General features: G+C 42.9%; 1 long non-coding RNA gene across 1 annotated transcript in view; it reads right to left on the bottom strand.

The window, feature by feature from the left end:
• Nucleotides 1-27,076, bottom strand: part of LOC137358193 (uncharacterized) — an 81,467-nt gene that overhangs the window by 51,853 nt on the left and 2,538 nt on the right. Inside the window, exon 2 of the long non-coding RNA XR_010971197.1 lies at nt 25,301-25,389. This is a non-coding gene — a long non-coding RNA (uncharacterized lncRNA). The remainder of the gene's footprint in view (nt 1-25,300; nt 25,390-27,076) is intronic.

Genomic DNA, 27,076 nt, shown 5'->3' with positions numbered 1-27,076 from the left:
ATACTAATATACACTGACCATAACCCATTAACGTTTGCAGAAAAATTTAAAAACTGAAATGCTAGAATATTTAGATAGAGTTTGTTGTTACAGCCATATCATTTGAAAATTATACATATTTCAGGGAAAAACAATGTTATTGCTGACGCTTTGTCACAAATTTAACTCCATTTAACTTATATGGGTGGCGATGGTACAAAGAAAATGCTGTAAATTATCAGTAGAGTGAATGGTGTGGATGTAAAAAATGTTGGAGTGTTTTTTTTCCCCAGTTTCTTTTTCTTTGCATTGTAATGAAACGCATTTTTAAGAATGGCATTTCATTTCGCCATAGGCGGAGGTGTCACAGACTTGTATTATTTATCTCCTTGGATTTAAACAGTGTGCCTTTAAGACTCTGTTAAAAACAGGGCACCTTTAAGACAGGGAAAGAAGTTTTAGATTTCTGAGGCACAGTGTGCCACAGCTGCATTTTGTTACCTAGGCAATAACAGGAGAGAGAGAGGTCACATGGTATAATGTTTCGATTTGACTGTGTGTAAAACTGGCAAAAACTGGTCTGAACCAATTTGTTTTGAGAGACTTTCCAGTGAGGCGTGCTACTGAAGAAGTGTCTATTTTCTCTCAGAAAAAAATCTACAGGGAGCTACAGGCTGAGTTGATTGCCTAAAGAAAAAAAAGCCTTCTATTTTCAAGAGACCATTTGTATTGCTGAAAGTAGTAAAACTCCTTTTCTTTACTTCTCAGCCAGGAAGTATTTGCTTCAAGATTGAATCTCTCTCAACTGATTGAGTTTGCTGGAATTCAAAGTAAAGTTTCCACTGAGAGAGACTCAGTTTTAAAATTCAAGTTGATTTATTGTTGTGCTCATCGTTGAAAGAGCTGTTTGATGCCGGCCACAGCCGAAGAGTTTGAATGCCTATCAAATGCAGATTGTTTCATCAAATCCGTGTGAAGACTTCGAGTAGCATTTGATTATTTCCACATTAAAATACCTCATCCATCAGGAATGTAACCCACAAAGACTTATTTATTTATTCTTAAGAAACAGCTAATTAAAAAAAAAACATTTTTTAAAAGAAACCTGTTAACTACTGTTATTTTTGATGTATGTGTAAATGGAAAAATCATATTAAAATAAGAAGTTATAAGGCCTTTAGACATAGGTTTATCCTAATAGTGTTTAAGATTTAGTTTTAATACACAGTTAATTTGTTGTTGTCTGAAGATACCTGTTTGGCCTGTTTTATCCTGGGGGGGTTACTAGAGTATTTAATTTGGCTGTTTTCGTTTGGATGGGAAAACCTTAATAATATGCTGCGACCTGTGGAGTGACAGGACTGAATTGACCGGTGTAACAACTGTTACCCTACTTTCTTCCCTTTCATTTGTTTTGGAACTATTATTTATACTACCTTTTCCACCTAAGCCCTGCTCACCAACACCCCCCCAACCCCCACAAAAAAATCTCCATTTACTAGTTTAAAATCTTTGTGACCACCTATTTATCCTTTCCACTAGGACCCTGATCCCAGCCCAGTTCAGGTGGAGCCCATTCAAACTGTTCAGTTCCTTCCTATCCCAGTGTCCCATGGAATGAAGATTCTGTTCCTCACACTGCTCCTTCAGCCATGTGTTCACCTTTCTAATCTACTTATCCCAACACCAATTTGCATGTGATTGGGGTAATAATCCAGAGATTCTTTAATTTAACTCCTAGTTTCTGGCACACTCCAAACAGGGCCTCTTGCCTACTTTTCCCTATGTTTTTGGTCACAACATGAATTACAATGACTGGGTCCTATCTCTACCTTTCCAATATGTTTTTCAAGCCAGTTCGAAATCTCCCTCACCTTGGCACGAGTTAGGCAACGTACCATGTGAGACTCTCAATGCTGCTTACAAAGGATGCCAGCTGTCCCCCTGATTATTGAATCCACTACAACAACCACATGACACTTCCCCCCCCATCCCCAACTTCATCCTCCTCCTCACAGAATCACAGAATAATACAGTGCAGAAGAGGCCCTTTGGCCCATCGAGTCTGCACCAATGCATTAAAGCCACCTGACCTGTCTACCTGATCCCATTTGCCAGCACTTGGCCCATAGCCTTGAATGTTATGACCTGCCAAGTGCTCATCCAGGTACTTTTTAAAGGATGTGAGGCAACCTGCCTCTACCACCCTCCCAGGCAGGGCATTCCAGACCGTCACCACCCTCTGGGTAAAAAAGTTCTTCCTCAAATCCCCCTTAAACCTCCCGCCCCTCACCTTAAACTTGTGACCCCTCGTAACTGACCCTTCAACTGAGGGGAACAGCTGCTCCCTATCCACCCTGTCCATGCCCCTCATAATCTTGTACACCTCGATCAGGTCACCCCTCAGTCATCTCTGCTCCAGCGAAAACAACCCAAGCCTATCCAACCTCTCTTCATAGCTTAAATGTTCCATCCCAGGCAACATCCTGGTGAATCGCCTCTGCACCCCCTCCAATGCAATCACATCCTTCCTATAATGTGGTGACCAGAATTGCACACACTACTCCAGCTGTGGCCTTACCAAAGTTCTGTACAACTCCAATATGACCTCCCTGCTTTTGTAATCTATGCCTCGATTGATAAAGGCAAGTGTCCCATATGCCTTTTTCACCACCCTATTAACCTGCCCTTCTGCCTTCAGAGATCTATGGACAAACACGCCAAGGTCCCTTTGTTCTCGGAACTTCCCAGTGTCAGGCCATTCATTGAATACTTCCGTGTCACATTACTCCTTCCAAAGTGTATCACCTCACACTTTTCAGCGTTAAATTCCATCTGCCACTTTTCTGCCCATTTGACCATCCCGTCTATATCTTCCTGTAACCTAAGACACTCCACCTCACTGTTAATCACTCAGCCAATCTTTGTGTCATCCGCAAACTTACTGATCCTACCCCCCACATAGTCATCTATGTCATTTATATAAATGACAAACAATAGGGGACCCACACAGATCCCTGTGGTACGCCACTGGATACTGGCTTCCAGTCACTAAAACAGCCGTCTGTCATCATTCTCTGTCTCCTACAGCTAAGCCAATTTTGAATCCCCCTTATCAAGTTACCTTGTATCCCATGCGCATTTGCTTTCTTGATAAGTCTCCCATGTGGGACCTTGTCAAAGGCTTTGCTGAAATCCATGTAAACTACATCAACTGCACTACCCTCATCTACACATGCTCAAAAAATTCAATCAAATTTGTTAGGCAAGACCTCCCTCTGACAAAGCCATGCTGACTATTCCTAATCAAATTTTGCCTCTCCAAGTGGAGATAGATTCTCTCCTTCAGAATTTTCTCCAATAGTTTCCCTACCACTGACATGAAACTCACTGGTCTGTAGTTCCCTGGCTTATCTCTACTACCCTTCTTAAATAGTGGGACCACATTAGCTGATCTCCAGTCCTCTGGCACCTCCCCCGTGGCCAGAGAGGCATTAAAAATTAGGGTCGGAGCCCCTGCAATATCCACCCTCACTTCCCACAGCATCCTGGGACACTAATTGTCCGGACCTGAAGATTTGTCCACTTTTAAGCCTTCCAAAACCTCCAATACCTTGTCTCTCCCTGTGACAATTTGCTCAAGAACTTCACAGTCTCTCTAAGTTCCATATCTACATCCTCCTCCTCCTCCCCCATGTTAGACAGCCTCCTGCTCCAAGATGCCATAATTCACATTCTGGCTGTCCTTCTAACAATCTTTATTCCTAACCTCGCAGGTAACAGGTACATTGTACCTGTTGGATAGGATCAATTTTTGCAGATTCTCGTTCTCTATCTCAGATGGGTTCCCAGGTGTACTCTATACACTATCGGTCACACTAACGCCATTCTGAACCTGCACCTCTCTGTGAGATATGACTGAAGTTTAGAGCTAAATGTTCAGATACTTCTCATTCTCCCCTATCTGTCAGAGTGTCTCCAACTCACACGTCAAATCAATGACTCAGAGCTGGAGAGATTCATGACGGAGAAATCAACTGCAAATCTGTTTGCTCAGGGCAGGGTTACTGTCCACAAACTTTCACATATTGCAGTCTAGACACACAATCTGCTCTACCACATTTTCATCTAGATTATTTATATTTACCTTTTAGTTTGTAAGTTTTTTTCCCTACACACTAATTTGCACTAAGTACTAAAATGCTGGACAAGAATTTTAAATATTTATTGCCTCAAGCTTATACAAATCACTACAAATACCAAAGGTTTAAAGCAGCACCTCCTTCCCCCTCTGCACCAAATTCCCGCTCTCACCAAATTCCCAACTTTTGCACTCTGTTAACAATGCACTCCTTTTAGGACCACTCTGTGCATCAGCATATCATGTTTACTTTTACACACCTTTTCAACCACACCCAATTACAAGTGCTCACTCCCGCAAACAATAATTAGCACCTATTCAGGCAATTGCTTACAGCTGACAGGCAGTTTCTGTTAACTAACTTGTAGATGCTTTCACAGTTTTTAAAGTTGTAATTTAAATCCAAATGTCAAACTAAATTTCAGTTTGAGATATACTCACCAGTACTTACTACAGAATTCCTACTCTCACCAAATTCCCAATCTTTGCATTCTATTTACAATGCATTCCTTTTACAACCACTCTGTGTCAACAGATGCTATTTACTTTATACATCTTTTATAGCCACACCCAAGTTATAAGTGCTGGCTCAGACTCCTACACACAGCAATTAATACTTATTCAGGCAATCACTTACAACTGATCGACAGTTTCTGTTAAATAGCTTGCAGTTTCTTTCATAATTTTTAAAGTTCTAATTTAAATTTAAATGTTAAACTAAATTTCAGTTTGAGAAATACTTACCAATACTTATCAGAGAATTCCCACTCTCACCAAATTCCCAACTTCTGGACTCTATTTATGACCACTCTGTGCGACCACTCTGGACCCTTCACAGCAGGGAGGCCCCATTGTAATCTATGTATTTGAAACACTGTTTGGATTTTTCAATAGTACAATCAAATTTTATGAACAGTTTTTTCATATGGGTAGAATGACACTGGCGCCTGGAATTTCTGCAGGCGCTCTCTGGCAAGAGGTCAGTCATTTACACTATTTCTCTAGGGGTTCCACTGATTTTTTTTAAATTTTAGAGATACAGTACTGAAACAGGCCCTTCGGCCCACCGAGTCTGTGCCGACCAACAACCACCCATTTATACTAACACTACAGTAATCCCATATTCCCTAACACCTACCTACACTAGGGGCAATTTACAATGGCCAATTAACCTAACAACCTGCAAATCTTTGGCTGTGGGAGGAAACCGGAGCACCCGGTGAAAACCCACGCGGTCACAGGGAGAACTTGCAAACTCCGCACAGGCAGTACCCAAAATCGAACCCGGGTCCCTGAAGCTGTGAGGCTGCGGTGCTAACCACTGCGCCACTGTGCCGCCCCTGATCTCCTGCTAAGATTCTCCTGAATTCTAACCTGATCTGAATTGGAAAAATATTCGGAAAACTGGCAACCAGATAAGAATTATGGATCAAGTAGAATTCAGAAATGATTTTGAAGCCTATCAGTTTAACTCCATGTTTGAAACTGTTAGTTGTATTGGACAATATTACAACATCCATCAAAAAATGCCCTATTTGTATGCAGGGGCTGAATTTTACAGACACTCCTGACGTTGGGGGTCGTGGCGTAGGGGGCCAGAAAATGCCTCCGGGAGAGGCCCGCCACAGTTCTCGATGCCGGGAGGCCTGACTCCATATTGCTGGCAACGGGACTCCAATTTACATATGTAAAATAATTTACATACCTGAATGGCTCCTGCCATCTGTCCTGGAGTAATATTGGTGCCGGTGGCCAGCAGTCCCATGCCTTCGAATCTCCATCTAGGGTTCTGAGGCGGAACACTGGTGGGAATGGGGTAGCAGGTAAGTTTTTCAGTGCGGGGGGTGGGGAGCAGCATCAGAGTCATTTCATTGGTGTAGGGGATGGTGGGAAGGGGTAAAGATTAAAGTTTATGAACTTTGGGGTAGGGGATGGTCAGGTGGGCAGGGGAAGTGTTTTGGGGGAGAGGTCAAGTAATTAATTTTATAGTTATTGGGGGCATGGGAGTGGGGCAATTTAAAGGGATCAAAATTTTTTCATTGCATTTACCTTTAAAAATTTAAATTGAATGGAAACACAGAAACAGAAACATAGAAAATAGGAGCAGGAGTGGGCCATTCAGCCCTTTGAGCCTGCTCCACCATTCATTATGATCATGGCTGATCATCCAACTCAGTAGCCTGTTCTGGATTTTGCCCCATACCCTTTGATCCTTTTAGACCCAAGAGCTATATCAAACTCCTTGAAAACATATAATGTTTTGACTTCAACTGCTTTCTGTGGTAGCGAATTCCACAGACTCACCACTCTCTGGGGGAAGAAATTTCTCCTCATCTCAGTCCTGAAAGGTTTACCCCATATCCTTACACTATGACCCCTGGTTCTGGACTTCCCCACCATCAGGAACATCCTTCCTGCATCTATCCTGTCAAGTCCTGTTAGAATTTTATAGATTTCTATGAGATCCCCCCTCACTCTTCTGAACTCCAGTGAATATAATCCTAACCGACTCAATCTCTCCTCATACATCAGTCCCGCCATCCCAGGAATCAGTCTGGTAAACCTTCACTGCACTCCCTTTAAAAATGGCATCAGCACCTGTGCAAAGGCTGCTGACGCCATTGCCGGGCATGGACAGACTGCCCCCTCCATGTCATCAGGGTGGGCGGTCTGCCCTGGCCATTTAAATGAGCTGCTGCGCTGAATAGCACGGCGGCTTCTCAATGTGCGGTCCGTGTGGGCCGACTGCGGCGGCAATGTAAAATGCAACCCTAGATGTGCACAAATGAGAAAATTCCATATGCAGGTTAGAGGATAAAGTTGTAAGTAAGCAAATCATTAATAGTAGTAATGCTACATGTATGTTCAGACTAATGCTTAGAGGGCAGAAGGGCATCCGTGCAAACCAATGTCCTGATCTCTTTTGTTGTCAAAATGACTCCCAGACAGCATGTTGGATGATTTTCTTTTCATGCATCAGAAAAATTTGGGCAATACAGGGAAACACACATTCAGGTCTGTGACATTGCACAACCTCACTTTCAGCATCAGCAGCAAAGCACAGGACCAAAAAACCTAAATCTGTTCATCAAACCACATTTTTTATTGTACACATTTTCAAGGATCAGGCACTCTATTAGGACATATCTCAGTCAGTCAGTGTCAGATGAGAAGCCAGTGTTTTTTTTGTAATTACACTGCTATACTTAAAAGTCAAGGCTGGAAACAAAGTCCTAAATCAGGAAAAGGAAAATCAGGAGGAGTATTAAGCAGGCTGCTAATTTGTTACTGTCCAAGACAAATTTATACCCCACTAATTTTAGTAGAGCATTTCACAGCCTCACGCTCCTCCTGTTTAGGACAGCTCTATGTCCTAGATCTCTTACATTTACTATATATAATATATATAAAAATATATATATTATCCCATATGCCTTCTTAACCATCTTATCTACTTGTCCAGCCACCTTCAGGGATCTGTGGACATGTACTCCAAGTCTATCTGTTCTTCTACATTTCTCAGAATCCTACCATTTATTTTGTATTCCCTTGCCTTGTTAGCCTTCCCCAAATGCATTATCTCACATTTCTCTGGATTAGACCCCATTTGTCACTGTTCTGCCCACCTGATTAATCCATTGATATATTCCGACAGTCTATAGGTTTCTTTTTCATTATCAACCACATTCCCAATTCTCGTATCATCTGCAAACTTCTTAATCATGCCCCCTACATTCAAATCCAAATCATCGGTATATATTACAAAAATCAAGGGACCGAGTACTGAGCCCTGAGGAACCCCACTGGAAACAGCCTTTCAGTCGCAAAAACATCCATTGACCATTACACTTTGTTTCTTGCCTCTGAGCCAATTTTGTATCCAATTTGACACTTTGCCTTGGATCCCATGGGCTTTTACTTTCATGGCCAGTCTGCCATGTAGGAGCTTTTCTAGAACCTTAACCAATGGTAACAGTCAGTTTCCACCTACTCTGTACTATTCCCATATAATTTTAAACATCTGTCTCAAATCATCCCTTAAAATCTCTGTTTTAATGCAAATTTTCAAGTCTTCCTTTGTATTTGTCAAGAAGACATTAATAGTAATGGCTGAAAAGGCTGGACGGTCTAAATGACTGATTCTTGTTCCTATGTCCCTAATAAACTTGCACAATGGGCAAATAGTTGGCAAATGAATTTCAACACAAATAATTGTGAGGTACTTCATTTAGATAAGAAAAATAAGAAGGTCACATATTACTTGCAAAATATGAATCTAAATCGGGTAGAGGAGCAAAGGGATCTGTGAGTACAAATCCGCAAATCACGGAAATGGCTGAATATTTACATGACTTCACCTTGCAAATTACGAAGCTATCAGAAAGGAGCCGGGCTGTCTGGAAGTGAATCAGCAGAACAATCAGCTTAGACGAGTGTGAATGGCCCATTACCTGAAATACTACAGACATTCAGACGTAATAGGCTGCATTTTGAAAGCCTGCTGCCAAAATAGGCGGTAGGCGAAAAACATGGCAGCCCACACACACGGGGCGCACATCGCAGAGCTGCTGTGATTTCAAACACAGCGGCTCATTAGCATGACAGGGGCGGGAGAGCCGTCCCTGGCAATGGTGTCCGGCACCAATGCACAGGCGCCGGCGTCATTTTTAAAGGGCTTACAGCCCTAAATGACCATTAAAATTTTTAAAGACACGGTGGGCGGCGGGTGTAAAAAATGCAACCCACAGGCAGGGAGACCACGTCGCGCAGCCGCCGCTATTTCAAACATGGTGGCTCATTTGCATGGTCGAGACGCCCACCCCCCACAATGACGCTGGCAATGGTGTCCGTGCCAATGCGCAGGCTCCATTTTTAAAAGGCTTACAGCCCTCAATGTACGTTGAAAATTTAAAGGGCCAGTTAATGTAAAGTTTTGCAGAAATGAATAATTGACCTTTCAATGCACTCTTCCCCCCTCCCCCCAATGGCATATCACAACATTCCTGCTCTTTTCCCACCTGGAATACCTGCCTTGAAAATTTGACCTCTCCCGCCCCCACACAAAGTGCGGAAACTTTGTCCATTACCCCTTCCCATCAACCCCCTTACTAATCTGCAGCGTTGTAACCCTGCTCCCCCCTCCCACACAGAGAAAATCACCTCCTCCCCCCTCTCCATAGGTGTCATGCCACGTTTCCCCAAACGGGGATTCGAAGGCACAGCATTGCCAGCCGCCCGAAGAAAGATTGCAACGTGGTGGCTGAATCGCTGCGGCCTTGGTAAGTAGGTATTAACATATTTTAATGCGGGTCCTGTCAAGCGGGGGGGGGGAGGGGTGATGGCTGCAACAAGGCCTTGCTGCTGCCGTTGAGATCAGTGTGCAACCTGCCGGTGTTGGGATCAGTGACGGGCCTCAACTGTACCAATCCTCATTGCACCCCCCGCCAATGTTCCCGGTGGCGAAGGGCTTTAAAATCCAGCCCAGTGAATGTAAAGGTAATTAAAATGAATTAAAAAATCTTTCAATGCCCTCTCCCAACTCCCCAGTGGCATTATACATCATTCCTGCCCTTTCCCCTCCCCCGCAGAATACCTACCATGAATATATGACCTTCTCCCCCAACAAAGTTCAGAACCGTTGTCTTTTACCCCTTCCCATCACCCCCAACCAATCCGAAGAGTTTGACCCCACTCCCCACCTCCCACACTGAGAAACGTACCACCTCCCCCCTTGCCACAGGAGTCGTGCCTCATTTCCCTGGCCGCCAGAATGAAGATCGGTGCAACAAATAAGGAGGCAACGGGACCTTCATTAATTCAGGTAGGTTAATGTATTTACATATGGAAATCGTGGTCCCATCACCAAGCGGAGGGGGTTGGGGGCTGCCACGAGGCCTCTCGGGCTCCGTTGAGATCGGACGAGGTCCTTCTGGTATCGAGGTCAGTGGTGGGCCTCATCTACAGCAATCTTGATGCTTCCCTGCCCCGTCACCGTTCCTGGCGTGGGGATCCTTTAAAATCCAGCCCATTATGTTAAAGTGCACCTTTGCTAACAGGTAAGAGATTTGGTTTCGACATAAATGGATTAGTCTGGAGTAAAATCTTACTGATAGTGACTAAACATTTTGTAACTGAATAATACAAGCAGTAACAACAGCTCAGCATTTTTCAAAAAATCTTTTTGTTAATAACTATCTTGTCAGAGCTGAATTGGAACTGACAGTGAGAGACTGAGATATAGGCATAAGTGAATTTAAGAGAATCACTTTATTGCAGGAATTGAAGGGCGCTCTTTATTTGTAATTGTGTTGATCAAATTTTGTCACTAACTTTGGTGAGCAATTGACCTTTTGTGTAGGAGAGATTCTGTCGTTTCTGTATTTTAGAATCCAGGACCTGGTTTAACAGCCTGTCAAGATAACTAAACTAAACTTAGCTACCTACTGTTAATCTCTCTGTCCCTTGATGTCCCACTCTGCTTTTCTGTTTTGCATGACTCTTCTGAATACCAGCTGCTCCATCCTATAAATTTTCCTGATTTGCAGATCACTGCCCTTTTGGTTGGCTGCCCTATCTTCAGGCACATATGACAAGCAAGTGGAGAAGTTGCAAAAATATTGACCACCATAGGTTAAATTATCTTGTGACAACAGCAGTGTGAGAAATGGTCCTTCTTCCTATTGTTGATTTTTCTACTATAACCACAATAACCACAATAACAATCCTCTCCTTGAGTTTCATAGTTTATTGGATGAATTTGCACTCCTGACACAGTGTGAATCCACAGAGGTCAATCAATAAGGTCCATCTACCAACCCGTGACATGATGTAGCTAGCTCGATACTGTCAACAAAAGTAATTGGCATTGGCATTGCATACTATTTGACTTGCTAGCTAGCGAATATAGTTGTGCCGCTCTCCATTAATGTTTGTATGCTTAGCTACTTTATTTATAGGGAGCATATGTGTTTTAAATCGGGCTGTGTTTTAATGGCACAGATTGGCTACACACTTTATGTACAGATTAATTTCCCCCATGTCGTGGCTCAGTCAATAAGTTTGTTAAATGTCTGTGGTGCAACATGCGGTGCCTATCCCAATGTCCTCCGAAAGTCTGTTACTAACCATTTCATTGTTTGCTGTATTACCGCAATCTGCAAACTTTGAAATTACGCCCTGTATACCCAAATCCAGCCCATTAATATATATCAAAAGGAGCAGTGATTCTAATACTGATTCCTGGGGAACACCATTGTATATTTCCCTCCAAACTGTTGTTACGATCAGGTAAGGAAGGGTCAAAGGGCTCCCTCTTTTCCCTCTCCTTGTTTGACCACAACAGATCTATTTCTTTTTGATGTGCATTTACTTGCAAATTCAGTGAGTGTTTCACTGTTTACATGTCAAGGTCATAAAAAGAACCAATTGGACAGGTTTTCTTGAGTTTAACAGGGAAAGAGGTTAACTTTATTGTATTTCAACTGCTCTAAGTAAAATAATAAAACATGCTCCAACTTTCACTCACACACACACACACACACACACACAGACATACTTAAAGTTCACACATATACACACACAACTAGGTTACAGAGTGGGGAAGGGAAGATTGGTCAAATTAGAGTCCAGAGAAATAAAAAGGGTATACAGTCTGTCGAGGTTGGTGACTCAGCTGGCTTCAGGCTAAATTTGGTGGTCATGCAACTTTCCTTTCAGGTTCCTAAGGTTTCCAATTTGAAGATGTGGATGGCTGATTCAGTGGTTCTCCTGGAGATCGCAATGCAGCTGATTTCCTTCAAGGAGTCTCGTCTGCAGGAGGGGTATGCCTGGATGGTCACAGTCAGCAGGCAGGGTTCAAAGCTTGCAAGGTGGATTGGAGAGAGAGAAAAGAAGGAGGGACCCCATTTGGGTCTTTTTTCATCAGCATCTAGCTGCTTCTCTTTCTGCTGCAGAGAAAACACCAGCTTAAGCACAAGGAGCGTGTACTTGTCATATGACTGCCACCCAGTGATTCAAGCATGGTGGTTACTAATGCGTATTGCTTCTTACAACTTAATCAGTCCACATCTAGGAATTCCCTTCTTACAGCTTGGGTCCCATTGTTCAAGTGATTAGGTTTGAATGGTTCATCTCTAGCAGTTGAATATTCAGATAATGGCTTTGATGCCTTGCTAATGGGAACAGGATAGGTAGTTCATTCAGACAATCCTTCTCCATCTCAATGCATTGGAATGTGGAAAATACAGTGATGCAAATTGATGTGTTCATCTTTAGCTGCTAGCATCAAGTCAACTTTTATCTTTAAAAAAAAAATTCAATTTAGGTTTCCAGCCAATGGATTAAAAATTATCATTCGACATAGCATGTTTTCGTGACACTGTAGAACAACTATCCACTGCTACTCTCTGATTATTGACCCTTAATCAATTTTGTATCCATGCTCCAACTTTCCTTTTAATCCCTTGGGCTTTAATTTTGTTAACAAATATATTCTGTGGTATTTTGCCAAACGCTTTTTCAAAATCAATATACACATCAACTGTACTGCCCTCATCACCCTCTCCATTAATTCAACAAAGATCTCAATCAAGTTAGTCAAACACAAATCTGCCTTTAAAAAAATTGGTGCTGATATTTATATTTTCGATCATACTTCCCTAAAGTCCAATTACTTTTGCCCTAGATTTTTGTCTCTAAAATGTTCCTCGCTACTAACTGGCCTGTAGTTGCTGAGTTTATCCCTCTCCCCTTTTTTGAACAGGGGTGAAACATTTGCAATCCCCCAGTCCTCTAGTACCACCCCTTATCCAGGGAGGATTGGAAGATCGTGGCAAGACTCTTCCACCTCCCCCCTCAGTAATCTAGGCCGCATCCTATCAGGACCAGGTAACTCTTCTACTTTAAAGACTGTCAACCTTTTAAGTCCTATCCAATATCATGACTACCTCCTCCTTTACTGCTATATTGATAGCATCCTCCTCTCTGGTGAAGACAGATGGAAAGTACTCATTTAGTACCTCAGCTATGCCCTCTGCTAAAGGCCTGCTCAAGTCACAAAAAAAAAACACGACCTGAACCCGACATAACCACATCGGACCTGAGCCCGACCCGGCCCGAGTCCCTACATTTTTTCCAGTGCCCAACCCAACCCGAGCTCGACCTGCCCCGATTACCGTAATGTTCCCTTTATCTACCTTCCGACTCCCAATCATCAGGAAGCTGCAGCATGAGCGTGATGACGTCATAGAGATGCTCACATGCTCACTGCGCAGACTCAGAGTTTCCCTGCTTGACGTCCCGGACTCACAGCTCAGGTTAGTTTTTAACTTTTAACACTTACATGCAATTCTTGCAGCATGTGTCCGACCTGGACTCGGCCTGGCCCAGACCCAGCCCTACTCGGACCTGGCCCGAGCCCATAGGCTGGACCCGGAAGAGTGGCCCGACCCGACCCAAACCTGACACATGTCGTCGGTCCCATTGGGTTCGGATCGGGCAGCAGACCTTTACCCTCTGCCTCTTAAAGAAGATTTTCATTTTGGTCTCTCATTGTCCCCACACTTCCTTTGACTACCCTTTTACTATTTATGTGTTTATATAAGACTTTTGTGTTACCTTTAATATTAGCCACTAATCTATTTGCATATGCTGTCTTTGGCCCTCTTATACCTCTTTAGGATCTCCACAGTACTTTCTATATTTAGCTTGGTTCTCTACTATATTATGAACCCTCCAATTTCATAAGCCTCCTTTTACTGTTTCACTTTAACCTCTATAGTTTTAGTCATCCAGGAAACTCTAGCTTTGGATGCTTTTCCTTTCCACTCCACAGTAATATGTCTGCTCTGCACCTGACCTATCTGCTGTTTAAAGGCCTCCCATTGTTCAATTACTGTAATTTGCTTACTAATTTCTAATACCAATCCACCTCGGCCAGATCCCTTTTCAACTCACTGAATTTAGCCCTCCTCCAGTTAACTATTTTTTCACTTGATTGCGCCTTGTCCTTTTCCATAACTATTCCAAAACCGATGATATTATGATCACTGTTCCTCAAATACTCTCCCATTGTAACATGATCCACTTGCCCTACTTTATTCTACAGAACTAGATCTACTACTCCTTCTTCCTTCATGGGGTGGAAACACAATAATCAAGAAAGTTCTCTTAAATACACTTCAGGAAATCCCTCCCTTCTTCGCTGTTACTATCCCAGTCTATATCAGGAAAATTGACATCCCCCATTATCACCACTCTGTAGTTCAGCTTAATAAACAGCATCTGAGCAGATTCATCATAGTAAACAAAGTTATTGATACAGAAATCACGGGAGTGAAATTGGTCTTCAGCGATAGCGAATTGATAGCCTGTTTTACACCCTCTCCTTTTCCCTTTTCCATTGTTGGGATGCTCCCTCCAGTCCCTTGCTTCTTGTGGATAATGTGACCACATTTCTCCGACAACCAGACTGAGTGAATTAGCTGAAGTGTAGCAATTGAAGAGTGTATGTCAAGTGGTATGGGATTGTTCATGCAAGTGATGTGATGTTATCAACCTGTTAAAATGGAAGAAGGGATTTCAAGGTTCGACTTCAAGGTCATTGCTGTAAGTGGAGCTAGATACCCATGCTATAGAATTTTGAGCACTGTATGAAGAGTTATTTGCACAGCTTTTAATTTTAGAGGGTGAAGAATATACACTGCTCAGAATGCCCAAGAAAGGAAAGAAGTGGCAAATATGTTACCTTGCCTGCTCTGGTCAGATCATTGAACTTCTTATGGCACTGGCCTACAACACTTGAGCTGAAAGAGTTTGGGCGGCACAGTGGCGCAGTAGTTAGCACCGCAGCCTCACAGCTCCAGCGACCCGGGTTCAATTCTGGGTACTGCCTGTGTGGAGTTTGCAAGTTCTCCCTGTGTCTGCGTGGGTTTTCTCCGGGTGCTCCGGTTTCCTCCCACAAGCCAAAAGACTTGCAGGTTGGTAGGTAAATTGGCCATTATAAATTGTCCCTAGTATAGGTATGTGGTAGGGAAATATAGGGATAGGTGGGGATGTGGTAGGAATATGGGATTAGTGTAGGATTAGTATAAATGGGTGGTTGATGGTCGGCACAGACTCGGTGGGCCGAAGGGCCTGTTTCAGTGCTGTATCTCTAAAACTAAAAAAAAAACTTAAAAACTAAAAGTTGGCACTCAGCCAATGCCACCTCTGTCCACATGGCATGAGAGACATTTTTTGCAGCTTCTCCCCATGGAGATCTAGAACTCTCTTTCTTCTGCTCAATCTCTTCAATGTAAGTTTGGAGATCATTTTCATTGAAATTGTGAGCTTTTTAGTTGTTCCCTGTTCCAATGCCCTTGAAACCTTCTTTGGCTGTCAGCGCCAGATAAAAAGTGTGAAAAGTCATACATGAGCCATCCAGCGAGCTCTTAAAATTAATACAGTTATTCAAACACATTCCTATTTACTTGCTGCTCCCCAGCCTACTGCTGGAAATCTTTAGACAATCTTTGGCTGTTTAAAGTCTGCACTCTGATCTCCAGCAACTCCAGAACAGTGCTCCCATTTGACATGGGATATTCTCCAATGGCTATGTAAAAGAGATGACCCACATAACTTTGAAGTATTCTGCTCTGCAGACCAACTTTGGATGCAACTCAGAACTAATTTTTCCAAACAGTAATGACACATTCTCTCCTTTCAGTTAAATTAAATGTCTGCTTACATTTGTGTTGCTTATCTTTGATAATAGTCTTATTTTGGAACAATAAGTCCTTCTAAATTGAATAAATCTCTCTAAACCCATAATTTCTATTTCAATAAAAGATGAAAAGAAATACAATAGAGGTAACTTATTAGAAATTGTTCCTATGTCCAAAATTTGTGTTTAATTACAGAACACTCTGAAGTTTCTCAATTAAAGCATTTTGTACTGAAGTCTGAGCAATGTATGAACAAATCTCTTTACAAAACAGAAAAATAAAATATAGAATGTGGAAGGTCATTCTATCCATCAAATCACTCCTCCCAATAGCTCACGTGCAATTTCCCAATTTAACAAATCAGAGGAAGGTAAATTTTCCACCCTAAAACCTGAAAGGCCTCTTTGTCCTCAAAAGGTAATCAACCAATGTTCCTCCATATTAATGTAACATAGTCTGCACTATTCAACCCTGGTTGCTTCCATTCAATAGGTGACATATCCATGGTACTCATTATGTTGCCATTGCAGTGTTTCTTTTAACACTGGATGCCACAAAGGCTATGGGTCCTGACAATATTCTGGCAATAGTACTGAAGACCTGTGCTCCAGAACTTGCCACACCCTAGCCAGGCTGTTTCAGTACAGTTACAACACTGGCATCTACCCGACAATGTGGAAAATTTCTCAGGTATGTCCTGTACACAAAAAGCCAATTAGCGCTCCATCAGCCTACTCTCAATAATCAGTAAAGTGATGGAAGGTGTCGTCAACAGTGCCATCAAGCAGCACTTGCTTAGCAATAACCTGCTCAGTGAGTCAATGGCAATCAGGGGGAAAACTCTCTGCTGGTTGGAGTTGTATCTAGCGCAAAGGAAGATGGTTGTGGTTGTTGGAGGTGAATCATCTCAGCACCTGGACATCACTGCAGAACTTCCTCAGGGTAGTGTCCTAGGCCCAACCATCTTCAGCTGCTTTATCAATGACCTTCCTTCAGTCATAAGGTCAGAAGTGGGGATGTTTGCTGATGATTGCACAATGTTCAGCACCATTCACGACTCCTCAAAAACTGAAGCAGTCTGTGTAGAAATGCAGCAAGACCTGGATAATATCCAGGCTTGGGCTGATATGTGGCAAGTAACATTCGCGCCACACAAGTGCCAGGCAATAACCATCTCCAACAAGAGAGAATCTAACCATCTCCCCTTGACATTCAATGGCATTACCATCGCTGAATCCCCCACTATCATCATCCTGGGGGCTACCATTGACCAGAAACTGAACTGGAGTAGCCATATAAATACCATGGCTACAAGAGCAGTTCAGAGGCTAGGAATCCTGTGGTGAGTAACTCACCTCCTGACTCCCCAAAGCCTCTCCACCATCTACAAGGCACAAGTCAGGTGTGTGATGGAACACTCTCCACTTGCCTGGATGGGTGTAGCTCCAACAATACTCAAGAAGCTTGACACCATCCAGGACAAAGCAGCCCACTTGATTGGCACCCCATCCACAAACATTCACTCCCTCCACCAACGACGTACAGTGGCAGCAATGTGTACCATCGACAAGATGCACTGCAGCAATGCACCAAGGCTCCTTAGCACCTTCCAAACCCATGACCTCTCCCACCTAGAAGGACAAGGGCAGCCGATGCATGGGAACACCACCACCTGCAAGTTCCCCTCGAAGTCACACACCATCCTAACTTAGAACTATACCCCTGTTCCTTCACTGTCACTGGGTCAATATCCTGGAACTCCCTTCCTAACAGCACTGTTGATGTACCTACCCCACATGAACTGCAGCGGGTCAAGAAGGCAGCTCACCACCACCTTCTCAAGGGCAATTAGGGATGGGCAATAAATGCAGGCCTAGCCAGCGATGCCCACATCCCATGATCGAAAAAAAAATGGACTGCATAGATATCGATGCTTACAGTTTTCATCCTTTCTAAAGAATTTATATATATATATATATATCTTTTTATGGAAGTTTAATATACATATCTCCCACGCTGTAGAGAAAATAATCCAAACTTCTCGCACAAGGCTTGCCAAGTATGTACTCATAAAAGAACATATTATTAAGTTAATCAGTTCAGGTGTTAAAACACACCTTGGATATTGTTAAATTGAAATTGAAGTATACAGTGTGTAGTTGGTGAATGATGGTGTATTATTGTTACAAGTATATGCAATTTTAGAGCACAGGCACTAATTCAAACACGATTAATTCAGTTTATGTTTGGTCGCAATGTTTGCCGTCTCTAAGGTACCTAGGATGAAGAGTTGATAACGATGAGTCATCTAAAAAATGACATCTGTATTAAACTTGATGTTGCTGTGGTATTTGATGGAATGTACAGTCTGTTTGTTTAAGATGTGTCTAAGCACAGGAAGCCATGGCAGTGTCAGCTTGATGTGTGATGCTTATTCAAATGGAAATTGATGACCTTAAATGAAATGAAACAGCTGCAGTTTGAGAAATAGAATTGAATCCCAGGCCATATTTTCCTCCGGACTTTTAGTACGCTGAACTCGTAAAAAGTGGATGTATCTTCTCTTTTTACTATTACTTTGAGTCTTGCGCTCATATAGAAATGTTAAAAAAGAAAGACTTGCATTTATATAGTGATTTCACGGCCACGGACATCCCAAAGCATTTTACAGCCAATGAAGTACTTTTGAAATGTAGTCACTGTTGTAAACGTAGGAAACATTATGAATTATAAATGAAAATTAGCCAAATAATGCACTTGTTAAAATCTTATGGGGATATGTTTGACTTTTGATGATAGGGTAAAACGTATGATATCAGTTTGGCTGCTCATAATACACCCCGCCTGATTTTAGTTTCCATGGGAACAAAACTTGGGAGAGGTTTTTCGAGAGCGGCTGATCTGCTATTACACATCAATCATGAGAAACTCATGCGGAGGGATAAGAATAAAAATGAAAATGAAGTTCTCAAATCACATTGAAACTTTTGAATTAATTACACATTGACACAAATGAAAAATACAGAGAGTTTCATCACCACAGCATGGTTGCTGTGGCAGTATTCCATCTCGTGAGACAATGATTTGTGTCTTGGTGGCCAACTCTGTGTTAAACATCACCTGGCAGTGGCCAGTTACAGTGGCCATTGCTAATTATCTACCAGTGCAGGAGTTGTTCAAGGAGATGAGCAGCCTGGGGTTGCAGAGATCATAGGAGATGCACCATTTGCAGAACAAGCTACCCTGGGCACAGATTTACCACATCAAGATAATAACTTGGACCTCAAAGAAGTAAGGGGTGATTTTAACTTGAGGCAGCAATCAGAAATGTGGGGCTGAAGTGGGCGATGAATGGTCCAACCCTGGGAGTCTGAAACCTGGGAGGTTTTAATGATCACCCTCATTTACATGCCCTCACACTGACTCACAACTGAAACTGAATGGAAAAGCCTCAGCATTGGCCGACAGGTCCGAAATTGGTGGGGATGAATCAGATGCACAGAAATGGTTCCCATTAAGGTAATTAAGGATATGGAAAGGGACCAAGTATGTGATTGGAAGAGAGAAGAAATCCGGAGCAGCACAGGCCTAAGGTACCCTTGTGGGCCCAAGAGGGACAAGAGTGCTCTTCCTAGCCAATAATGAACCACTGAAAAAAAGTTTTCAGTCATTTATGTGGGCCTGTTCTGGCCAGGATCCTTGCTGCCACCAGTTTTCACTGGCGGGTTGGAGACCTTATATGCTTTAAATAGTCTTGCAGTTAAAATTACATGTGTGTCTAAATGAAGTCATAAAACACATCGCTGTCATTTAAATTGGGTCCCTGATCCTCTGCGGAAGGCGGCCTTCGTCTGCCTGAATTCAAGCAGGTAAAAATGGTGGGAAGCGGGAATGCTCATGAACTGCCTCCTCCCCCTGTCATTTTAATCCCTATCCTGGACTGTCCCCACCAAATGAGGAAGAGTTAAAATTGTCCATTCATTGCCTGATGAGGATCAGGTTCAGCAGAAGACCTTTAACTGAGGTGGGCTTCCAGCCACCATAGGAGGCATTACAGGAGCCAATCACTGTATTATCAATTGCAGTAAGGAGACAACTGAAGATCTGATCCACAAGCAAGAACTCAATTTCAACAAAACAACAGAAACAATGGAAGTTTTACCAATTGCTTGCTTCCCCAAGATACAGAGGATCATAGTAGTTACAGAAGTCTAGTTGTTACAGTGCTGCATGAGCAACCTAGAAGTTATGAGTTCAAAGTGGATTGAATAAAACTGTTCATTTATGGGCTAGCTTCTGGATTTTCATAATAAAAAAAAACAGTCCACTAATGTCCATAAATGGAGTGGGAGGCTCCAGGAGGCTTTCGCAACCCGCTCCCGCCTCCCTTTAGGTAGGGCGGGGGAGGGCGGGGCTGGCGAAACACAGTCCGCCCCGCCCCTTCCACCCCAGGCCAATCATGGTCCTTAAGTGGCCGGCAGCTCAATGAGGCGGGACTTCCTCCCTCAAGCGGGTGGAAGTCCCACCTCGGAACAATTAAAGCCCGGGGACCCATAAAATACGGAACGGATCCCCAGGCAAGGTGGAAGCGGGTTCACCACCGACTTTTCAGTCGGTGGCTAGCTCCTGTCCCCGCAACGTAAAATCCCAGCCACTAAGTAAATGAAGATTCTTTCTTTAATGATGCTTGTGGCACGAAAAAAACAGCATAATTGTCACAAGGCTTTGTGATAACCTAAAAGCCTGATTTAAACCTTGCGTCTTGGGCGGAATGGGTCGGGTGGGCAGTTACTGTGGTGGGCGGGGTCTTTGCATTGTGTTATTCCTACCGTCATTTTAACTGCTTGGGAAAGGATCTCCCTGCAGACAAACAGAGACCTCATTAAAATGCAATGAGTCTTCTTGGCATTTCTTTGCAGACGAAGTTTTTGGGAAGGTTGTACTCATCAGTTGCAGGCCCGCTGGTGGCTAGGCAGGCCTATCCGTCACTGGCAGATTCTCCCACAGCAGGTGCAAGTGAAGGTATAGTAGCTGCTGGGGACAATTGGATCTATCCTTCTCTATCTTTTCTCTTTAATGCTGGCTCTTCGCTCAGTCTCAGGTGTCTGTAGCCCTCTTGATGTAGCATCTCTAGGCATCAAGATCTATGGTCTGTGCTTCCCACTGGCAATGGTCGATGTGGCACACAGAGACGAACTTCTTCAGGGAGTCCTTGAAACATTTGCATGGGGCCCCTCTCTTCCTTTTACCCGAGGCCAGCTCTCCATACAACACGGTCTTGGGCAGGCGACTGTCGTCCACCCAGGCAACATGACCCACCCAATGCAGTTGGCTTTGCAGGAGGATGGCCTCGATGCTGGTGATGTTGGCTGTTTCCAGGACTTCAATGTTTGCAATGCAGTCCTGCCAGTGGATCTTGAGGATGCTGCGGAGGCAGCGCTCGTGGAAGTGCTCTAGAAGGCGTACATGAAGGCAGTATTGGACCCATGATTCAGTGCCATACAGAAGGGTGGTGAGAACTATGGCTTTGTACACTTAAGTTTGGTCTGTGCTCTGAGGCTGTGGTTGCTCCACACACATTTGTAGAGTCTGCCAAATGTTCTGTTTGCTTTTGAGAGCCTATTGTCCACTTCCTTCTCTATGGTGGCATCAAACAAGATGATGCTCCCCAAATAAGTAAATTGCTTGAAGGCATTCATCTCAGTTCTCTCGATGACAATGCAATGAGTATCAAGATGATCTGTCATTAGAGGGTGCAATTTAACTTTAAGATATGCATCCCTGCTTTAAATAGGCCCCAGAAGCTGTGCCATATATTGGGGGTGGCAGGTGGCTGAGCTGCTTGATTCCTGACATAAGTTGCAAGGGAGCTCAACAGACAAATAGAAAGGATGCCTGAGTTATGATTGCCCAGGCCTCAAGCCAATTACATCAGGGTGCTCTTGCCTGTCCCATTGTGCCCTAGGTTAAAATTGGAACTTAAGAATCAGCAACAATTTTTTTCTTAAATAAAGAAAAGCAATCAAAAATATTTACTTAACTTTTTCTTTATTCATTCATGGGATGTGGGCGACGCTGGCCAGGCCAGCATTTATTGCCCATCCCTAATTGCCCTTGAGAAGGTGGTGGTGAGCTGCCTTCTTGACCCGCTGCAGTCCATGTGGGGTAGGTCTTTTAAATGAAATTCTGTACACTCACCACTACACTCATTTCACATGAACGTAAACTGTGAATGGACATCCTGCACGCACAGAAGCTGGGAATTGACATCCACACTCACATTTTAATATTTAAATAAAACACCTGCCTGACTCAGGTAGGTGCTTCCTGCTACCCTTGCCTTACAATGGTTTAGATATAAAGTGGGTGCAGATCCAACATTATGAATTTCTGTTCAACTTTCTAATCAGGTTCACCTGATCTACATATAAACATTAGACCAACTGATTGGAAAATCTACCCCCATATTTCCAATTGTCTTTTCGGTTGACAACCAATTTATATTAACATACACGTTTGGTTTTCTTTTTGACTTTTAAGAATATGACCTGCCACGGTTAGAGCTGAACTATATCACATTGGATCACAAAACACTCCTGATTGATTTACTGGTAATTGTGAGGTTGTTAATAAGAATGAAAAAATTCTGTGCTCACATAGTTTCATACGCATGAGGTACCAAGCAGGGGACAGGTGATTTCCCACAGGGAAGGAGGAAAATTGGTTGTTAGGTCACTTGGAGAATATCTCCTATCAGAGACAGAGGTCTTGCAAGAGGTCACAAGCATGAAAATTTCTTGCAATAATGGGCAAATTACCCATCAGCTTTAATATTCACAATGGAGAGTTTTTAACTGTTTTCATATATACACAAGGTATATTAATGCTTATCATCGCAATGCTGCTAAAAACAAGGCTTTTTTATTTTCAGCGTAGAAAAATAGGATGCAGGATCTGTGGTGTTTAAATAAGCTTCACCATTACAACAATTGCTGCTGCACTTGTTTAATTAAAAATGGAAGCAGCTGCAGTTTTCTCAGAAAACTGATGAAAAGATTGAAAATATTGAATTGAAATGACAATAATGCCTCCTGAGACGCACAAGGTCTGGGTCCGCATGCAATTTGCCAGGATTGTATTCTTTCATTCCATTTGAATATGTAAGCAACAAGCAAGCAAAAAATAAAAAGCACAACTTCCATCAGTTCCTATCGAACTGAACTTCCTGAAGCCCTTGGATTCTTTTTCACTTGGTCTGAACACCATTTCCTTCCTCCTCCAGCTGTGTTTCCTGATGTGGCCTTATCACTGGAGAAAATGATTCAGGATAGGCAGGAGTTGGGTATCGACCAGTCCAAATACACGTCTGTGGCTCCACTGGTTGAAAGTGAATTACAGCTGAGCTGGGGGATTTTTTCTGTTACTTTATATACTTGAAATTTTATTTATTTTTGTGTAACTCTGAGGCACACAATGGTCTGAATGCCCACTGTGCCTGGCACTAGCGCAATAAAAAGTGAGTAATGCCAACCATGTCATTTTCACTTCTCCTTCCAGTACCCAGAAACTACCATCCTCATGTGCCACCAGTCTATAGCAGGGAATGTCATCATTGAGCATATGATATAATTTTCCCCTTTTATTAAAGAGGCACATAAAGGGATACATTGAGATAAAAGCTGTCTCTGCATAAGAGTGCATTCATTTTTATTTGAATTTTGGTTTGAAATGAAAGTACCACACATTAGGTCGATTTTAATTGGCCTTGCCTGACATTAAAGGAGCAGTGACAGCCTCAAATGGGGTCAGTAACCTTGTCACCCCATTAACATTGGTAATGCTGCTGACGCCATTTAAAATTGGACTTACCACCAGCTGTCTAAAGCACCCGCCTGATTCAGGCGATAGGTCCCATATAATATGGAAATCAAGATCCCGTGACGTAACTGGAGAAATTACCATTTTAGGTAGAAACTGGTCACGCCCAGTACCATGGGGGATGGAAGAGAAGAGGCCCAGCAAAGATAAGTCTTGAAGCAGGAGTACACCTCCAAGGCCACTGCCACCCCAGGACCCCAACCTTTGTGACTTACCTTCTTGGCAGCAGCTCCGACCAATTTTCCATTATTGAATCTGATGTGCAGGGTCAGGATGCCCCGAGCCTTAAAATCACTTAGCCCTCAGTCAACCTCGCAAACCTCAACATTGACTCTACTGAGCCCCCATCCAAAATGCTTAACTAGGATAGAAATCTGTTTGTTACTAAAATGTAACATAATTTAAAATCAATACAATATGTTCTCCTACATGTGTTACAATCACTTATATCATATGATTGAAAATTGGCCAAACGTCAGACAAGTGCACGGCCCCGACATTGGTCCAAAGTAGTTTTACTTCACACCAAAGCTGCAATTAGAATGGAAATGCAGCTAGATCCTGACCTGATATCAGAATGTGAAGATCAGAACTCCCTGGAGGAGATAACATTGCATCACTCCCCATGTCATCAGGCCCAGGGCATTCCGATTCAAGTTTGTGTTGCTGAAAGTGCAACGTTCTCACACTTCCACCCATCCATTGATCTCGCTGCAGACTCCAGGAGTTCAATGTAGTGTTAAAACATAGCCCCACCCTGGTCACTATAAGGAAGAGGCACTCAGCACACTGGGCCATACGGATGGAGACAGAGAGAATGGGCAGGTTGCAGAACCAGAGTATCCATGGGACACTGGCACCAGTACTGGGGAAGGAGGGAGCTGTTCCAATGGGATGGGCTCCACCTGAATCATGCTGGGACCAGAATCCTGGCTAATTGCCTAACTAGGGCTGTAGATAGGGCTTTAAACTAAATAGTGGGGGGGCAGGGGGGAGGGTTCAGTTGCATGGAAAAACAGGAAGTTAAAGGAGAAGGTAGGAGTGCAGGTTAGTGGTGAGGCTGATTGTTACCAAACTGCAAGAAGGTTACTGGTTAAACCAGAAGAGAGAAATAATAAACAGGCGAATAAAGCACCAGTGCTGAGGGACAGGTTAGGGGGTATAGCCCAAATAAGAGTTCTATATACAAATACACAGAGTGTAAGAAATAAACTAGATGAACTGCAGGTGCAAATGCAAATGGAAGATTATGATGTGGTGGCCATTGCGGAGACGTGGCTGCAGGATGGTCGGGACCGGGAACTAAATATACCTGGTTATAAAGTTTACAGGAGGAACAGGGAAAATGGCAGAGGGGGTGGAGTAGCCTTACTGATTAGAAATAATATCACCTCCTTGGTGAGGGAGGATATAATGAGGGGAAAGCATCCAGTGGAGACCTTATGGGTGGAATTGAGGAACAGTAAAGGATCTAAAACTGTAATGGGTGTTGTGTATAGACCCCCTGGTAGCAGTTCTGAGGTGTTAGATTGTATAAATGCACAAATTAGGCAAGTGTGTAACAAAGGCAGAGTAGTATTAATGGGGGATTTTAACTTACACATAGATTGGGAGAGGCAGACTAGCACCTGTCAGAAAGGTAATGAATTTCTGGAATGTGTCCGGGATAGTTTCCAACAGCAACATGTCCTAGATGTAACAAGGGGACAGACAATATTAGATTTAGTTATGAGTAATGAGCCAAATTTAATTAGTAGCCTAACTGTGTGTGAACATTTATCAAATAGTGATCACAACATGATCAAATTCAAGGTAGCGTTTGAAGGTGAAAAGCACGAATCAGCAACTAGAATTTGAGACAACTAAAGAGATTAGGGATAGCATAAAATAAAAAGGGCTTACAAAAATGCAAAATGCAGCTCAGATCCAGCCAAATGGGATCGATACAAAGACCAGCAAAGGCTCACAAAGCAGCTTATAAGAGCTACTAAAAAAGATTATGAAAGGAAACTTGTAAGGGACATCAAAATCAATAAGAAGAAATTTTATAGTTACATAAAGGGAAAGCGGGAGGTCAAGAGCAATGTCGCCCACTAAAAGCTGAAAATGGAGATATTGTCATTGATAATGGGGAAATGGCAGACATGTTGAACAATTACTTTGCCTCAGTATTTACAGTTGAAAAGGAGGATAACTTGCCGGAAGTCCCAAAAAAATTAATAGCCGATAGGGGACAGGGACTTGATACAATTATCGTAAGTAAAACATCTGTACCAAGGAAATTAATGGAACTAAAGAGTGAGAAATCCCCAGGACCTGACGGTTTCCATCCGAGGGTGTTAAAGGAAGTAGGGGAGCACATTGTAGATGCCCTAACTATCGTCTTTCAGAGTTCCCTAGATTCAGGAGTGATTCCTCTGGATTGGAAAGTTGCACATGTCGCTCCACTTTTTAAGAAGGTGAAAGGGGGAACCAAGGAAATTACAGACCAGTTAGCCTGACATCTGTGGTGGGCAAGTTGCTGGCGTCTATAATCAAGGATAGGGTGACTGAACACCAAGAAAAATTTCAGTTAATCAGGGACAGCCAGCATGGATTCATTGAGTTTCTTGAAGAGGTGACTAAGGTCGTGGACAGGGGAATCTCTATGGATGTTATTTATATGGATTTCCAGAAGGCATTTGATAAAGTCCCACATAAGAGACTGTTAACTAAGGTAGAAGCCCATGGAGTTGATGGCAAATTATTGACATGGTTAGGAAGTTGGTTGAGTGGTAGGCGACAGAGAGTGGGGATAATGGGTAAGTGCTCCGATTGGCAGGATGTGACTAGTGGTATCCCGTAGGGATCTGTGTTGGGGCCTCAGTTATTCAGAGTGTTCATTAACGACTTGGATGATGGCACAGTAATTCATATATCCAAATTTGCTGATGATGCAAAGTTAGGCAGCATTGTAGACAGTCTAGATGATAGCATAAAATTGCAGAGACTAGGTGAGTGTGCAAAACTGTGGCAGATGGATTTCAATGTGTGCAAGTGTGAGATTATCCATTTTGGACCAAAAAGGATAGAGCAGGGTATTTTCTAAATGGGAAGAGGTTAAGTACAGTGGATATCCAAAGAGACTTGGGGATTCAGGTGCATAGATCTTTAAAATGCCACGAGCAAGTGAAGAAAATAATCAAAAAGGCTAATGGAATGCTAGCCTTTATATCTAGAGGATTGGAGTATAAAGACACAGAGGTTATGCTGCAGCTGTACAAAACCCTGGTTAGACCCCACTTGGAGTACTGTGTCTTGGAGCAGTTCTGGGCACCAGACCTCAGGAAGGATATATTGGTCTTGGAGGGAGTGCAACGTAGGTTTACAAGAATGA

This window comes from Heterodontus francisci, chromosome 3 (genome assembly GCF_036365525.1).
Source record: "Heterodontus francisci isolate sHetFra1 chromosome 3, sHetFra1.hap1, whole genome shotgun sequence".
Taxonomy (NCBI): domain Eukaryota; kingdom Metazoa; phylum Chordata; class Chondrichthyes; order Heterodontiformes; family Heterodontidae; genus Heterodontus; species Heterodontus francisci.
The sequence above is the reverse complement of the archived record's forward strand: the minus strand, read 5'-3'. Positions and strand labels throughout refer to the sequence as shown.